This window comes from Mustela putorius, unplaced genomic scaffold (genome assembly GCF_011764305.1).
Source record: "Mustela putorius furo isolate JIRA1106 unplaced genomic scaffold, ASM1176430v1.1 tig00000095_pilon_pilon_pilon, whole genome shotgun sequence".
NCBI classification, from domain to species: Eukaryota; Metazoa; Chordata; class Mammalia; order Carnivora; family Mustelidae; genus Mustela; species Mustela putorius.
The window spans coordinates 30,619,301-30,635,729 of NW_025421280.1; positions in this window are offsets into that span (position 1 = coordinate 30,619,301).

The following is a 16,429-nucleotide window of genomic DNA, read 5'->3' on the forward strand; positions in this document are numbered from 1 at the left end:
GTACAAGAAATTCTAGGAATGTAGAAATTTAGACAAAAAACTTAGAGTATAACATGTAGTCTTAATTTTAACAATGAATTGGTTTTCCTGTCTTATTGCCCAGAGGCCTCAAGAAAAAAACACACTGACATTTATGCAAAGAGAAATTATTTGTACCAGCGAATAGGGCTGAATATCTCCAGACTGACTTTAAATTTTTCTTCTACTTATGGTAGGGTTTCAACACAAATGCCCTTCCCAAAGAAGCTAGGTGAATGAATTGAGAGGCTTAAATTTGGTTTCTTTTTTTTTCTGTTTAATTTTTCTTAATTTATTTTTTATTTTCAGCATAACAGTATTCATTATTTTTGCACCACACCTAGTGCTTCATGCAATCCGTGTCCTCTATAATACCCACCACCTGGTACCCCGACCTCCCACCTCCCCCGCCCCTTCAAAACCCTCAGATTGTTTTTCAGAGTCCATAGTTTCTCATGGTTCACCTCCCCTTCCAATTTCCCCCAACTCCCTTCTCCTCTCTAACCAAATTTGGTTTCTTAAGGACACCAGGGTGGTTCAGTCAGTTGAGCATCTGCCTTCAGCTTGAGTCATGATGCTGGGGTTCTGGGATCAAGTCCCACGTCAGGCTCCTTGTTCAAAAGGGACCCTGGGGGAACCTGGGTGGTGCAGTGGGTTAAGCCACTGCCTTTGGCTCTTGTCATAACCCCGAGGTCCAGGGATCAAGCCATGTGTCAGGCTCTCTGCTCAGTCGGGAGCCTCCTTACCCTCTCTCTGCCTGCCTCTCTGCCTACTTGTGATCTCTCTCTCTCTGTGTCAAATAAATAAATAAAATCTTTAAAAAACGAGGGGGGTAGCCTGCTTCTCCCATTGCCTGTCACTCTCCCTGCTTGTATTCTCGCCCTCCCCCACCCCTGCTCTCTCTCTCTCTCTCTCTCTCTCTCTGGAAAATAAGTAAATAAATAATCTTTTTTGGGGGATTGGGAGGGAGACAAACCATAAGTGACTCTTAATCTCACAAAACAAACTGAGGGTTGCTTGGGGGAGGGGGTTGGGAGAAGGGGGTGTGGTTATGGACTTTGGGGAGGGTATGTGCTTTGGTGGGTGCTGTGAAGTGTGTAAATCTGGCGATCCACAGACCTGTACCCCTGGGGATAAAAATATATTATAAGTTTATAAAAAATAAAAATTATTTAAAAAAAGCTTTTTTGTGACAACATGGATGGAACTAGAGCGTATCATGCTTAGCAAAATAAGTCAAGCGGAGAAAGACAACTATCATATGATCTCCCTGATATGAGGAAGTGGTGATGCAACATGGGGGCTTAAGTGGGTAGGAGAAGAATAAATGAAAGAAGATGGGATTGGGAGGGAGACAAACCATAAGTGACTCTTAATCTCACAAAACAAACTGAGGGTTGCTGGGGGGAGGGGGTTTGGGAGAAGGGGGTGGTATTATGGACATTGGGGAGGGTATGTGTTTTGGTGAGTGCTGTGAAGTGTGTAAACCTGGTGATTCACAGACCTGTACCCCTGGGGATAAAAATATATGTTTATAAAAAATAAAAAATTATATTAAAAAAAAGCTTTTATTTATTTATTTGACAGAGGTCACAAGTAGGCAGAGAGGCAGGCAGAAAGAGAGGGGAAGGCAGGCTCCCCACTGAACAGAGAGCCCACTGCGGGGCTTGATCCCAGACCCTGAAATCATGACCCGAGCTGAAGGCAGAGGCTTAACCCACTGAGCAACCCAGGTGCCCGAGTAAAGAATCTTTAAAAAATCAGTTTATCCAAAGAGAATTTAATCAGAGAAATACCTTTGTCACTCTCCTATTGCTACTATCACCAGTTACCACATTGAGGGTTTAAAAGAAACAAATTTATACTCTTCCAGTTCTGGAAGTCAAAATTGAAAATGAGTGTCATTGGGCCAAAGTCAACATGTTTCTATAGTCAAAAGAAAGCATGAATTCCTGATGAGTTGTTTGATCCTGGCATATATATATGTATACATATACATATATATGTATACATATACATATATATATGTATATATATACATATATATATGTATATGTATACATATATATGTATATGTATACATATATATATGCCAGGATCAAACAACTCAAATATACATATATATATGTATATGTATACATATACATATATATATGTATATATACAAAAAAAATTACATATAACAGAATGATAATGAATGTTGCTGCATAGCAAGCCATCCTGAAAGTAAATGGCTTGATATAATGTCTTCAGTATCAAGTGAAATTGTATGGTTGGCAATGAGTTGTTCTAATCTCCATTCATTTCCTCAAGAGTCTTGAGTCAGCTGAGTGTCAGCTTGGGGTACTCTGCTGATCTCTCCAGGGCATCCTAATATAACTGGGGCTTGGCTAGCCAGAGTGACCTTGGCTTGGACAACTGGGCTCTGCTGTACATGTCCTCACTTCCTCTGGCAGACCATCCAGCTTAATTCACTTTTTGGATACAGAGTTCCAAGATAGAGCAGCAGAAATACATCAAGGTTCTAAGGTCCACTGTCACTCCTATCATATTCTGCTGGCCACAGCAAATGAAAAATCCTAATCCATCCCAGATAAAAAAGGTGAAGGAAGGGTCCACCACCTGATGGAAGGTACTGCATGCATTGTCATACACATGGCTACAGAGAAAGATGGGGATGTGGGACCAACTCTGCAAACAGTCTATCACTAGTGTAAATTTTAATTTGAAATTTTTCATGTCCATGTTCACCTTCACCAGTGGAATGATCTTAGAGAACACAGTGAGATTGAATCATGTGTCTACTGGACAATTATGGAGATTCTACTCTAGAGGGTCAGACTTTCTTTTAAAGGTAACTATTTCTTACCACCCCTTGCCTGTAGATCACCATTCCTAGTCTAAGAAAAGATCAAAGCAATAAAAAAGTTTCTTTCCAGGGGCACCTGGGTGGCTCAGTGGGTTAAGCCACTGCCTTCAGCTCAGGTCATGATCTCAGGGTCCTGGGATCAAGTTCCACATCAGGCTTTCTGCTCAGCGGGGAGCCTGCTTCCCCCCCACACCTGTCTCTCTGCCTACTTGTGATCTTTCTCTGTCAAATAAATAAATAAAATCTTAAAAAATAAAAGAGTTTCGCTAAGCATGATACGCTCTAGTTCCATCCCTGTGAAGTGTGTAAACCTGGTGATTCACAGACCTGTACCCCTGGGGATAAAAATATATGTTTATAAAAATAAAAAATTAAAAAAAAAATAAATAAAAGAGTTTATTTCCAGATGCCTCAGACAGACAGGGACCTTGTATGTAACTCACTGAATGATGGAGCTAAAAGCTGTTATATCACTGATACTATCTTCATGGTGTCCTTATATAAATACTGTTTTCCCATTAATTGACCTTTCCATTGAAATATTCATAATGGATTTCATCTTGGTACTGTGTTTTACCTTTTTTTTTTTTATGGGGAGGTTTCCACTAGAAAGAGGTTACATTTGAAATGCAAATAGAAGACAGACAAGAAAATATTTTTTCTTCATTTTTCCAATTTTACTAAAATGTAATTGTCTTGAGCACACTATGAAGGTGCACACACAAGTGTGTTTTTCCACAATGTCAGTTTTATTCAATCATAAGGTAAAGTTAAATCATAATTAAGGTAGTCTCAGGATTCCAAACTTAATGACAATTCATCATTTGATTAAACTTGGCTTCTTCAATAGCACTCAAAGCAGGACAGATGACAAACCACACACTAAACAAGATAACAGAATGGTGTAGGAAGTTAGAGAACAAAATGCAAAGTCATTCTGTGGCTACACAGTTGAGATAAGGACTCAAACTGGTCTGGGTCACCTCTTGGCACTTACAGATTCTTGTGTAAAAGCACAAAAAGTGAAGGATCTGAGTTCTGTTCAGAGATCAATCGGGCAGAGCCTCTGGGGGAAGTTCCCTTTATAAGGCTCAGACATAGAGGGGTCAGGTCTGAAGAGTCTAATAATTTAATGCCAAAATCCTTCCATTTTTTACGAGATTAATCCTTCTCAGGTTCTTGAAGAACTCCTCTGGTTCTTATTATCAGTTCTGCAGTGTGAGCTGACATTGGTCCCAGGGATAACTTAACCACTTACATCATTGTTTGACATGGGTCCCTACCTGACACTGGCTCTGGCTTGAAATGAGAGATTCCATTTTGCTCTGTACAGTAACAGACATACGAAACTGTGAAAGCTTAAGCATACAACTTTATGATTTCATATACGTGTATGTTGTTAAATGATCATCACGATGGGTTTGTGAGTACATCCATCACTTCACATGGGTACCATTTTTTTTTTGTAAGAACATTTGATGTGTATACACTGTTAGCAACATTCAAATATACAACACAATATATTTGTCCATAATGACCAGGTTGTACATTAAGGTCCCAGAACTTGCCTTATGCTTGAAGATTTGTAGGTTTTCACCAGAATTTTCTCATTTTCCCAAACCCCAGCCACTGGTAAACATCAACTTTCTGTATATACGAGTTCAGATTTTTTTATTTCACATATAAGTGAGATCATGCAGTATTTGTCTTTCTCTGTATATTTCACTTAGCCTAGTGTCCTTGGGGTCTATCCATGTTTTAGCAAAAGAAAGGATACTCTCCTTTTTTATTAGTGAACTCCATTGTATAGATATGCCACCATTATTAATTTATCTGTCAATGGATATTGGGCTGTTTCCATGTCTTGACTATTGTGAAAAAATGCTGCAATGAATATAAGAGTACAAATATCTGAGGTATTAGCAAGTATGTGGGAATTAAACCACACCAACCATGAATAGCTGATGGGTGAAAGAAGAAACCAAAAATCTTGAATCAAATGAAAATGGAAACACAGATATCTAAACTTATGGGATACTGCAAAATAACTCTAAGAGGGAAGTTTATAGCAATAAATGCCTACATTAAGAAAAATTAAATACCTTAAGAATTTAAAAATAAATAAATAAATAAATAAATAAATACCTTAAGTAAATAACCTCATTTTATGATTCACAGACCTAGAAAAAGAAGGACAAACTAAGTCCCAAGCAACAAAGGAAAAGAAATAAATACCAGAGCTAACATAAATAGTAAGACCAAAAAGCCAACAGAAAAGATTAACAATCTGAGGGTTTTGAAGGGGGGGTAGGAGGTTGGGGAACCAGGTGGTGGGTATTGGAGAGGGCACAGATTGCACAGAGCACTGGGTGTGGTGCAAAAATAATGAATATTGTTATGCTGAAAATAAATTTTAAAAAAAAAGCAAAAAAAAGTATTATTAGAGTTTTAAAAAAGGAAAAGATTAACAAAGTTAAGATGTGATTTTTGGAAAGTGAAACATAATTGACAAAACTTTAGTTAGGCCAAATAAAAGGAGTCAGGGAGAATCTGGAAATAAATAAAATTAACAGCAAAAGATGATACATTGCAACTCACACAACAGAAATACAAAGAATCAAAGCATAAATAATTTCACTCCAACAAGTTGGAAAACCTTGAAGAAATTGATAAATCTCTAGAAATGTCAAATTTACTATGAAAAAATTAGGAACAAATAGGGAATATTAACAAACCAATAATGAGGGGGCGGAGCAAGATGGTAGAGGAGTAGGAGACCTGAATTCTGTCTGGTCCCAGAAATTCAGCTAGATAGTTATCAAACCATTATAAACACCAACAAACTCAACAGGAGATGGTAGAGAAGAATAGCAGCAATTCTATGAACAGAAAAGTGAAAACTTCCTGAAAGGTCAGATGTGTAGAGAAGTGAATCTGAGCAGATATATAACAAGATAGATGGCGAGGGGAGGGGTCACTCCCAGCAAGCAATAGAGTAGTGAAGCACAAAATCAGAACTTTCAGAGTCTGCTCCACTGAGGGGCATCACTCCAGAGGTTAAGGGCGGGGGAGGAGGTTGGAACCCTCACTGTGACAGTGGGGTCTCAGGACCTATGGGGTCACAAAAAGACCAGGAGTGCCTGAGTGCAACAGAGCTCTATTGGAGTGGGGAGGACAGCTGCAGAGACAGCCAAGGAAGAGGCTCTCAGCTCAGGATTACATAAAACCACCATCTGAGGCACAGTTGAGCCACTACTCTTCAAGGAGGGACCCCACAAGTGGCAGATCTGGGGAGACCCCCCCCTTCCTCCCCCGGGAGAAGTGGTGTGGGAGAATTTTTCAGGAATCTGCTGGGTTTGGAGACCCCAAATGGAGCCATATGTCAGAGATAGAAATGCTCGGTCATGAGTTGGGTGAGCTCAGAGTGTGGCCAGAGACCAGGGAGATAGGCTTGATTGACTTCTTTTCTCTGAGGGGGCACTGAAGAGGGGAAGTCCTGAGTTTTCAGCTCAACAGGGGCCAGAAATTGGGCACATCCTCTAAAGCTGTATGGAAAGCTTTCAGGAAACAAAAGCTACCAAGAGCAGACCCAAGCAGATTGCTTAGCCTGGCTCCTGGCAAGGGTGGCACATTTCCACCTTGGACAAAGACATTTGAGAATCACTGCAACAGTCCATCTCCCAGATCAGCAAGAGCATCCAGCCAAGACCAAGTTTACAGGTCAATGAAAACTGCAAAACGTCAGTGCTAGGGGTATACAACACAGAGAATTCATGGCTTTTCTCCCCATGATCCTTTAGCCTTTCAAAGTTATTTTTTTTTTAATTTTCAGTGTTTTTTTTCTTTTATTGTCTTTCTGAATGTTTCCCCTTTCCTATTTTAACATATTTTAACTAATTTCTTATCAATATCTTTTTTAAAATCTTTTTTAATTTTCATTTTATACTCAGATTATATCCCTTCATTGTATTTAACATTATTTTTTTGTATAAATGTAAGTTTTTCCTTCTTTAAAATTTTGGGATACAGTTTCTTCTAAAAGACGAGAATATACCCTAAATCTGGCATATGGCTTTGTTCTAGTCTCAGCGGGATCGCATTCTTTTTCTTTTTTCAACCACTTCTTATCAATTCCTTTTTTAAATCTTTTTTTAATCTCTTTTGAATTTTTATCTTTACAGTCATATTCCATCTCTTCATTATATTTACCATATATATGAAATAAAAATTATATATGTACATATATATGTGTGTATATATATGTATATAAAATATATATGTTTTATATATTATCTTTTCTTTCTTTAAAATTTTGGGATGCAGTTTCTTGTAACAAATGAAAATACACTACTAGAAATCATACAGCAATTCAGTAATGTGGCAGGACACAAAGACACAAAGTCAATGTACAGAAATCAGTGGTTTTCTTATGCACTAACAATGAAAATACAGAAAGGGAAATTAGAGAATCAATTCCATTTACTATAGCAGCAAGAACCATAAGATACCTGGGAATAAACCTAACAAAAGAGATAAAAGATCTGTACTTGAGGAACTACAGAACACTCATGAAAGAAATTGAAGAAGACACAAAAAGATGGAAGACCATTCCATGCTCTTGGATCAGAAGAATAAACATTATTAAAATGTCTATACTGCCTAGAACAATCTATACTTTTAATGCCGTTGCAATAAAAATTCCACCATTCCAGCCATATTCTTATAGCTGGAGCAAATAATTCTAAAATTTGTATGGAATCAGAAGAGACCCCAAATTGCTAAGGAAATGTTGAAAAACAAAAATAAAACGGGGGGCATCATGTTATCTGATTTCAAGCTTTGTTACAAAGCTGTGATCACCAAAACAGCATGAGACTGGCATAAAAATAGAAACATAGACCAGTGGAACAGAGTAGAGAGCCCAGATATGGACCCTCAACTCTATAATCAAATAATCTTCAACAAAACAGGAAAAAATATACAATTGAAAAAAGACAGTCTCTTCAAAAAATGGTGCTGGGAAAACTGGACAGGTATATGTAGAAGAATGAAACTCGACCTTTCTCTTACACCATACACAAAGATAAACTCAAAATGGATAAAAGACCTCAACGTGAGACAGGAATCCATCAGAATCCTAGAGGAAAACATAGGCAGTAATCTCTTCGATATCAGCCACAGCAACTTCTTTCAAGATATGTTTCCAAAGGCAAAGGAAACAAAATCCAAAATAAACTTCTGGGAATTCATCAAAATCAAAAGCTTCTGCACAGCAAAGGAAACAGTCAAAAAAACAAAGAGGCAACCCACGTAATGGGAGAAGATATTTGCAAATGGCAGTACAGACAAAAGGTTGATATCCAGGATCTATCAAGAACTCCTCCCACTCAACACACACAAAACAGATAATCATATAAAAAATGGGCAGAAAATATGAACAGACACTTCTCCAATGAAGACATACAAATGGATATCAGACACATGAAAAAATGCTCATCATCACTAGCCATCAGTGAGATGCAAATTAAAACCACATTGAGATATCACCTTACACCAGTTAGAATGGCTAAAATTAGCAAGACAGGAAACAACATGTGTTGGAGGGGAAGTGGAGAAAAGGGAACACTCTTACACTGTTGGTGGGAATGCAAGTTGGTGCAGCCTCTTTGGAGAACAGTGTGGAGATTCCTCAAGAAATTAAAAATAGAACTTCCCTAGGACCTTGCAATTGCACTCCTGGGTATTTACCCCAAAGATACAGATGGAGTGAAAAGAAGGGCCATCTGTACCCCAATGTTTATAGCAGCAATGGCCACGGTCGCCAAACTGTGGGAAGAACCAAGATGCCCTTCAACGGACAAATGGATAAGGAAAATGTGGTACATATACACTATGGAGTATTATGCCTCCATCAGAAAGGACGAATACCCAACTTTTGTAGCAACACGGACGGGACTGGAGAAGATTATGCTGAGTGAAATAAGTCAAGCAGAGAGAGTCAATTATCATATAGTTTCACTTATTTGTGGAGCATAACAAATAGCATGGTGGACATGGGGAGTTAGGAGAAGGGAGTTGGAGGAAATTGGAAGGGGAGGTCAACCATGAGAGACTATGGACTCTGAAAAACAATCTGAGGGGTTTTAAGTGTTGGGGGGATGGGAGGTTGGGGGAACCAGGTGGTGGGTATTAGAGAGGGCACAGATTCCATGGAGCACTGGGTGTGGTACAAAACAATGAATACTGTTATGCTGAAAATAAATAAAAAATAAATTAAAAAAAAAGAAAATACATCCAAAATCAAGGGTGTGGCTCTGTTCTATTCACCAGCCTAATCATATTTTTCTTTTCCTTTCTTCTCCCCCTGGTTTCAGGTCTCTTCTGATTTGTTTAGTGAATATTTTATGGGGACGTTGTTGCCCTTTTAGTGTTTTGTTCTTTCATTTATCTATTCTTCTCTGGACAAAATGACAAGGTGGAAAAACTCACCTCAAGAAATAATAATAATAATAATAACAAGAGCCAGTGCCAACTGCCAGGAACCAAATCAATAAAGACATAAGTAAGATGTCAGAACTAGAGCTCAGAATGACAGTTATAAAGATACTAGCTGGGCTCGAAAAAAGCATAGAAGATACTGGAGAAACCTTTTCTAAAGAAATAAAGTCCCTTTCTGGAGAAATAAGACAACTAAAATCTAACCAAGTTAAAATAAAAAAAAAGGCTATTAATGAAGTGCAATAAGAAATGGAGGCTCTTACTGCTAGGATATGTGATGAAGAAGAGAGAACTAGTGATATAGAAAACCGAATGATGGAGAATAAAGAAGCTGAGAAAAAGAGAGATAAACGACTACTGAATTATGAGGGGAGAATTCGAGAGATAAGTGATACCATAAGACAAAACAATATTAGAATAATTGGGATCCCAGAAGAAGAAGAAAGACAGATGCGGCAGAAGGTATATTTGAGCAAATTATAGCAGAGAATTTCCCTTATTTGTGGAATGAAACAAGCGTCAAAATCCAGGAGACACAGAGAACCTCCTCAAAATCAATAAAAATAGGTCACCCCTTCATCTAACAGTAAAACTTCCAAGTCTCAGAGACAAAGATAAAATCCTGAAAGTAGCTCAGGACAAGAGGTCTGTAATGTAAAATGGTAGAAATATTATACTGGTAGCAGACTTATACACAGGGACCTGGCAGGCCAGAAAAGACTGGCATATATTCAAAGCCCTAAATGAGAAAAATATGCATCAAAAAATACTGTATCCAGCTAGACTGTCATTGAAAATAGGAGGAGAAATAAAAAGCTTCCAGGACAAACAAAAACTAAAAGAATTTGCAAACACCAAACCACCCCTGCAGGAAATATTGAAAGGGGTCCTTTAAGCAAAGAGAGAGCCTAAAAGTAACAGACAAGAAAGGAATAGAGAAAATATATAGTACCATACAGGCAATACAATGGCACTAAATTCACATCTTTCAATAGTTATCCTGAATGTAAATGGACTAAATGCCCCAATCAAAAGACACAAGGTATCAGAGTGGATAAAAAAACAAGACCCATCAATATGCTGTCTACAGGAAACTCATTTTAGACCCAAAGATACCTCCAGATTTAAAGTGAGGGAGATGGGAGGAGAAGTGAGTTGGGGCAAAATGGAGGGGGAGATTAACCATGAGAAACTGTGGACTCTGAGAAACAAACTAGGGCTTTAGAGGGGAGAGGTGTAGGAGGTTGGGTGAGACTGGTGGTGGGTATTATGGAGGGCATGTATTGCATGGAACAGTGGTACATAAACAATGAATGCTGCTACACTGAAAAGAAATTTTAAAAATAAATAAAAATTTAAAAAATAGTTATGTGCCAAAAAGATAAATAAGAATAAAGTGAGGGGGTAGAAAATAATTTCCCATGCTAATGAACATCTAAAGAAAGGTGGTGTGGCAATCCTTATATCAGAAAAATTGGATTTTAAGGCAAAGACTATAATAGTAGATGAAGAAGGACACTATATCATACTTAAAGGGTCTATCTAACAAGATCTACCAACTTTAAATATCTACGCCCCATCATGGGAGCAGCCAACTATATAAACCAATTAATAACAAAAGGAAGGGGAGGTGAATCATGAGAGACTATGGACTCTGAAAAACAATCTGAGGGGTTTGAAGGGGTGGGTGGGTGGGAGGTTGGGGTACCAGGTGGTGGGTATTATAGAGGGCATGGATTGCATGGAGTACTGGGTGTGGTGCAAAAATAATGAATACTGTTATGCTGAAAATAAATAAAAAATAAATTTTTAAAAAATCAAATAAACACATTGACAGTAATACAATAATAGTAGGAGAATTTTATACCCCCCTTTGCTGAAATGGACAGATCATCTAATCAAAGATCAACAAGGAAATAAAGGTTTTAAAGGACACGCTGGACCAGATGGGCCTCACAGGTATGTTCAGGACATTCCATCCCAAAGCAACAGAATACACACTTTTCTCTAGTGCACATGGAACATTCTCCAGAATAGATCACACCCTGGGTTGCAAATGAGACCAGTTTGATACTGGTCTCAGTCAGTACCAAAAGATTGGGATCAGTCACTGCATATTTTCAGACCACAATGCTCTGAAACTAGGACTCAATAACAGGAGGAAAGTTGGGAAGAACTTAAATACATGGAGGCCAGAGAGCATCTTACTAAGGAAGGAATGGGTCAACCAGGAAATTAAAGAATTTAAAAAATTCATGGAAACAAGTGAAATGAAAACACAGCTGTTCAAAATCTTTGGGATGCAGCAAAGGCAGTCCAGAGACAAAAGTATGTAGCAATTCAAGCCTTTGTGGGTTTTTTTTTATTTTATTATCTTTTATTTGGATCCTTGATTACTATAGATATATCAATAGTTTTTCTCTTAATCTAAGCCTTTATCAAGAAACAAGAAAGGTCTCAAAAATACAACCTAACTCTACACCTAAAGAAGCTGAAAAAGAACAGTAAATAAAGCCTAAGTCTAGCAGGAGAAGAGAAATAATAAAGATCAGAGCAGAAATAAATGAAATAGAAACTAAAAGAACAGTAGAAGTGATCAACAAAACTAGGATCAGTTTCTTTGAAAGGATTATTTAATTTATTTTCTACTTAATTAAGACATGCTTGCTTTCATTTTATTAATTTTTCTTTCAAGAGTTTACTTAAATTCAAGTTAGTTCAAAAATAGTGTAATATTAGTGTCAGGGGTAGAATTTAGTGATTTATCACTTACATACACCACCCACTGCTCATCACAACAAGTGCCTTCCTTAATAACTATCACCCAGTTACCCCATTCCCCACCTACATCCCTACATCACCCCTCAGTTTGTTTCCCATAATCAAGAGTCTCTTATGTTTTGCCTCCCTGTTTTTACCTCATTTTATTTTTCCTTCCCTTCCTCTATGCTCATCTGTTATTTTTCTTAAATTCCACATATTAGTGAAATCATATGGTATTTGCAACCATGGATGAAACTAGACTGTATTATATTTAATGTGGGCTCTCTAAATAGAAATTGCCCTTAACTGGGGTGCCTGGGTGTCTCAGTGGGTTAAAGCCTCTGCCTTCAGCTCAGGTCATGATCCCAGGGACCTGGGATCGAGCCCCACATCAGCTCTCTGCTCTGTGGGCAGTCTGATTTCTCCTCTCTCTATCTGCCTGCCTCTCTGCCTACTTGTGATCTCTGTCTGTCAAATAAATAAATAAAATCTTTTAAATAAAGAAGAAGAAATTGCCCTTACCCAAGAGAGACTGATGAATGAATTCAAAGGCTTAAATTCAGTTTCCTCAAATAATTTTATGACTATGTCCATATGAGGTTCCTCCTGCTGTTGTAAAACATACCCCACACCAGTTGCTGAAAACCACACTTGCTCTTGCAATTCTGGAGGCAGAAGCTTGGAAGGAGTCTCATCAGGCTAATAGCAAGATGTCGGCAGGTTTGAGCTTCTTCTCAAGGCTCAAGGGAGAATCTGTTTCCTTTCCAATTCCAGTCTCTCTTGCTGACCACCTGCTTTCCTGGGCTCCTGGCTCTTCCTCAACCTTCATAGCCAGCAGGGCACCATTTTCAAAGTCTCTCTGACACCGCCTCTTTCATCTCCCTCAACATTTGGAGGACCATTTTGATTACCTTATCCCCACCCGTACAATTATTTCTGGTCTTTTTATCTTAATGGTAGCTGATTAGCAACCCTGTAAAATCTGTTATCATAACAATTCTTTGCTATAAAAAATAACACATAACAAAACTAGGTATTAAAAGGTGAGAGGACCCATATTTGAAAGTCTTCTTCAGCTTACTACTACAAAATATTTTTCACAAGTTTCTTATTTTGGTCACTTATAAAAGCAATAAACACAGAATTTATATAGCCTCAAGAATGGGTGAATACACTATTCCTTCAAATTCCATTCAATGTCAATATTTGGTTAAAAGACTTAAAACTCCCTACACCATCTCTAATGCAGGATCACAGCCTTGCTAATCAAAGAGTGGTCCACACAACAAGGCCTGAACATCAACATCTCCCAGTGTCTTGCTTGACATGCATAATCACTGGGCCTCCCTGGACCTGTGATCAAATTATACATCTGTAGTGGGATCTGTGTGGATTCAGAGGCACAATGATGCAGGTATAGATGGATTTCTCACCATTAACGGTTGACATTTGTGGCAGGATAATATATTGGGGATTCTTTCCTTCATATTGTAGCTGTTCAGCAACATCTTTTCAGATATCATCAGTAGTAACCTGGGGAAAATTCATTTCTGGTTGAGAACCACTGCCCCAGAGCTTGAGAACTAGAAGGATCCTGAGAGAATGACACTCAAGACCTACAGAATACTTTGATATTAAATTACACAGATCACTAGGCAGAACCAAGCACTATTTCTACAATGTAGATTGGAGTTCTTAAGTGTACTTCTGCAGAGATAAGGTGATTATAAAAATTAAATCAAAGAATCCCTATGAGATGTGAAGCTCATAAGATCTAAATACATCTGTTATAATAAACAACCATTTTATAATAAGAGCCTAAACCACAGCTCTTAACTTGTATAAAGTAAAGATTCCCAATTATAACAGCAAATGTGTCTGAAAGCCAATCTGTATAGTGGTCAAGGCTCATTATCAGAAGAATCCACTTCTCTGCTTTATTGAAAAGAAAAATAGACCCTGTCAGGAGTTGCAGGGCTGGGTCCTCACCAAAAGACAATGCTTTGAAGATAAAGAGACCTAATCTAGGCAGGTTCCAGACTTGAAGAAAACTGTAAGTCAGAGATGAGATAAGGTGCTAGAACATTCCACATCCCAAAGGGGGGCAAGGTCATGGAAAATCAGTAAAACGAAAAACAAACAAACAAAAAGAACTGTATTCACCTGATATCTAACCTAGTCTTTTGGGAATGAAGACTCATTATGAAAGCATTCTTTTCTGCCCAGAGGAATTTTCCACATGGGAATCATTTGCTTAGAGTTTGGAATCACAAGAGTGAAATGTTCCTAATGAGCAGATACAGAGAGCTGTAAATACCTCCTCATCTCCAGTCCATCAGCCTGTGCAGTCTTGGATAGAAAGGGCCATGCATGTTGTCTATTTGTTCTGAGTCCGTATTCTGGCTTGGGGCCTTTTGTTTCACTCCTTCCTGCTGTCTCAGCTGAGGACAGAGATTTAGTCCCTGTCATCTGTCATCCAGGGAGGAATTCAGACTTCCCCAAAGACACCTTCCTGTCTGATACCCCAGCCAGGTGAGTCCAGCATCCCCGTGGACCATGGGTAACAGGGGCAGAGAGAATGGAAGACAGGAAAATTGGCCCATCATGACCTGAGAGCCAATTCAACTTAGTCCAGATCAAATGATCACTGTGTTTATTTGTTTGCTTGATTAAGTAATTAATGTATTATTAGTACTAATATCAATTTCACAAAGTGACTCCCACTCACACTTTTAAGGTCTTTCATATTTTTTACTAATAAATTGCTATTATAGCAATGCTAGAAAAAATATGCTGAGGTTGTTACACTCAATGTGTGGTTCTTATCAGCTGTGATTTTGTCCCCTGGGGAATCATTGATCACTGCCTGGAGCCAGCTTTGCATACTGGAGAGGTGTGCATGAAGGTCAAAGATACTCTAAACACGCTATAATGCACAGAACACCCCTCACCCCAGGGCATTCTCTGACCAGAATTTCCAAGACACCGAGACAGAGAAACCCAGAGGTAAATAATATTAGTATTGGATCACAGCTGCCTTCAGGTTCTGCCTTCAATCTTCTAATGCTTTTCTGCCATGAAATTCAGAGTAAATCCTTGGCTACCAGTTTAAAATTTCCAACCACAAACAATGTAACAGCTCTGTAAGTGTTTTTCTTTTTTTTTTTTTTTTCATCCAGGTTGCTGGTGATAGAGATATTTCCTGTTGTTTTCTTAATCTATCCCTCAGTATCAGCACACATTATATATTTGATGACCATTCTGATTGGCCTTTATTATGCACCCCCATATATTACTCTCCTTCACCTTTTTTTTTCCTTTTTTTGCAGTTACTAGGATTTCAGATGATTTCCTCAGATCATTTCTTCTGAGTTGACTTTTGGAACATATTTTCACCAAAACATTTTTATTGTTGTTGCTGTTGTATTTTATTTTTTTTATGTTATATTAGTCACTATACAGTACATCATTAGTTTTTGATGTAGTGTTTCATGATACATTGTTTGCATACAACACCCAGTACTCCACACAATCCATGCCCTCCTTAATAGCCATTACCAGGCTTATCCAGCTCCCCAAAGCCCTCCCTTCTAAAACCCTCATTTGTTTCCCAGTGTCCATAGTCTCTTGTGGTTCACCTTCCACTCTGATTTCTCCCCCTTCATTTTTCCCTTCCCTCTCCTAATGTCCTCCATGCTATCCCTTATATTCCACAAATAAGTGAAACCATACGACAATTGACTTACTCTGCTTGACTTATTTCACTTAGCAAAATCTTCTCCAGCCCATCCATGTTGATATAAAAGTTGGGTATTCACCCTTTTGGGTGACTGAGTAATATTCCATTGTGTATATGGACCACATCTTCTTTATTCATTCATCTGTTGAAGGGCATCTTGGCTCTTTCTACAGTATGGCTATTGTGTAAACTGCTACTATGAACATAAGGGTGCATATGATCTTTCTTTTCACTACATCTGTATCTTTGGGGTAAATACACAGTAGTGCAATTACTGGGTCATAGGATAGCTCTACTTTTACTTTCTTGAGGAAACTTCATACTGATTTTCAAACTGGATGCACCACCTTGCATTCTCACCAACAGTGTAAGAGGGTTCCCCTTTCTCCAAATCCTCTCCAACATTTATTGCTTCTTGCCCCTATTTTTGCCATTCTAACTCACCCAAACATTTTAAATCTTATTTAAATTTGCTTATCTTCTTGCTTTTGGGTTTCTTACTTTATTTAAGTGATGCTTCCCACCTGTAAATTTCATACATA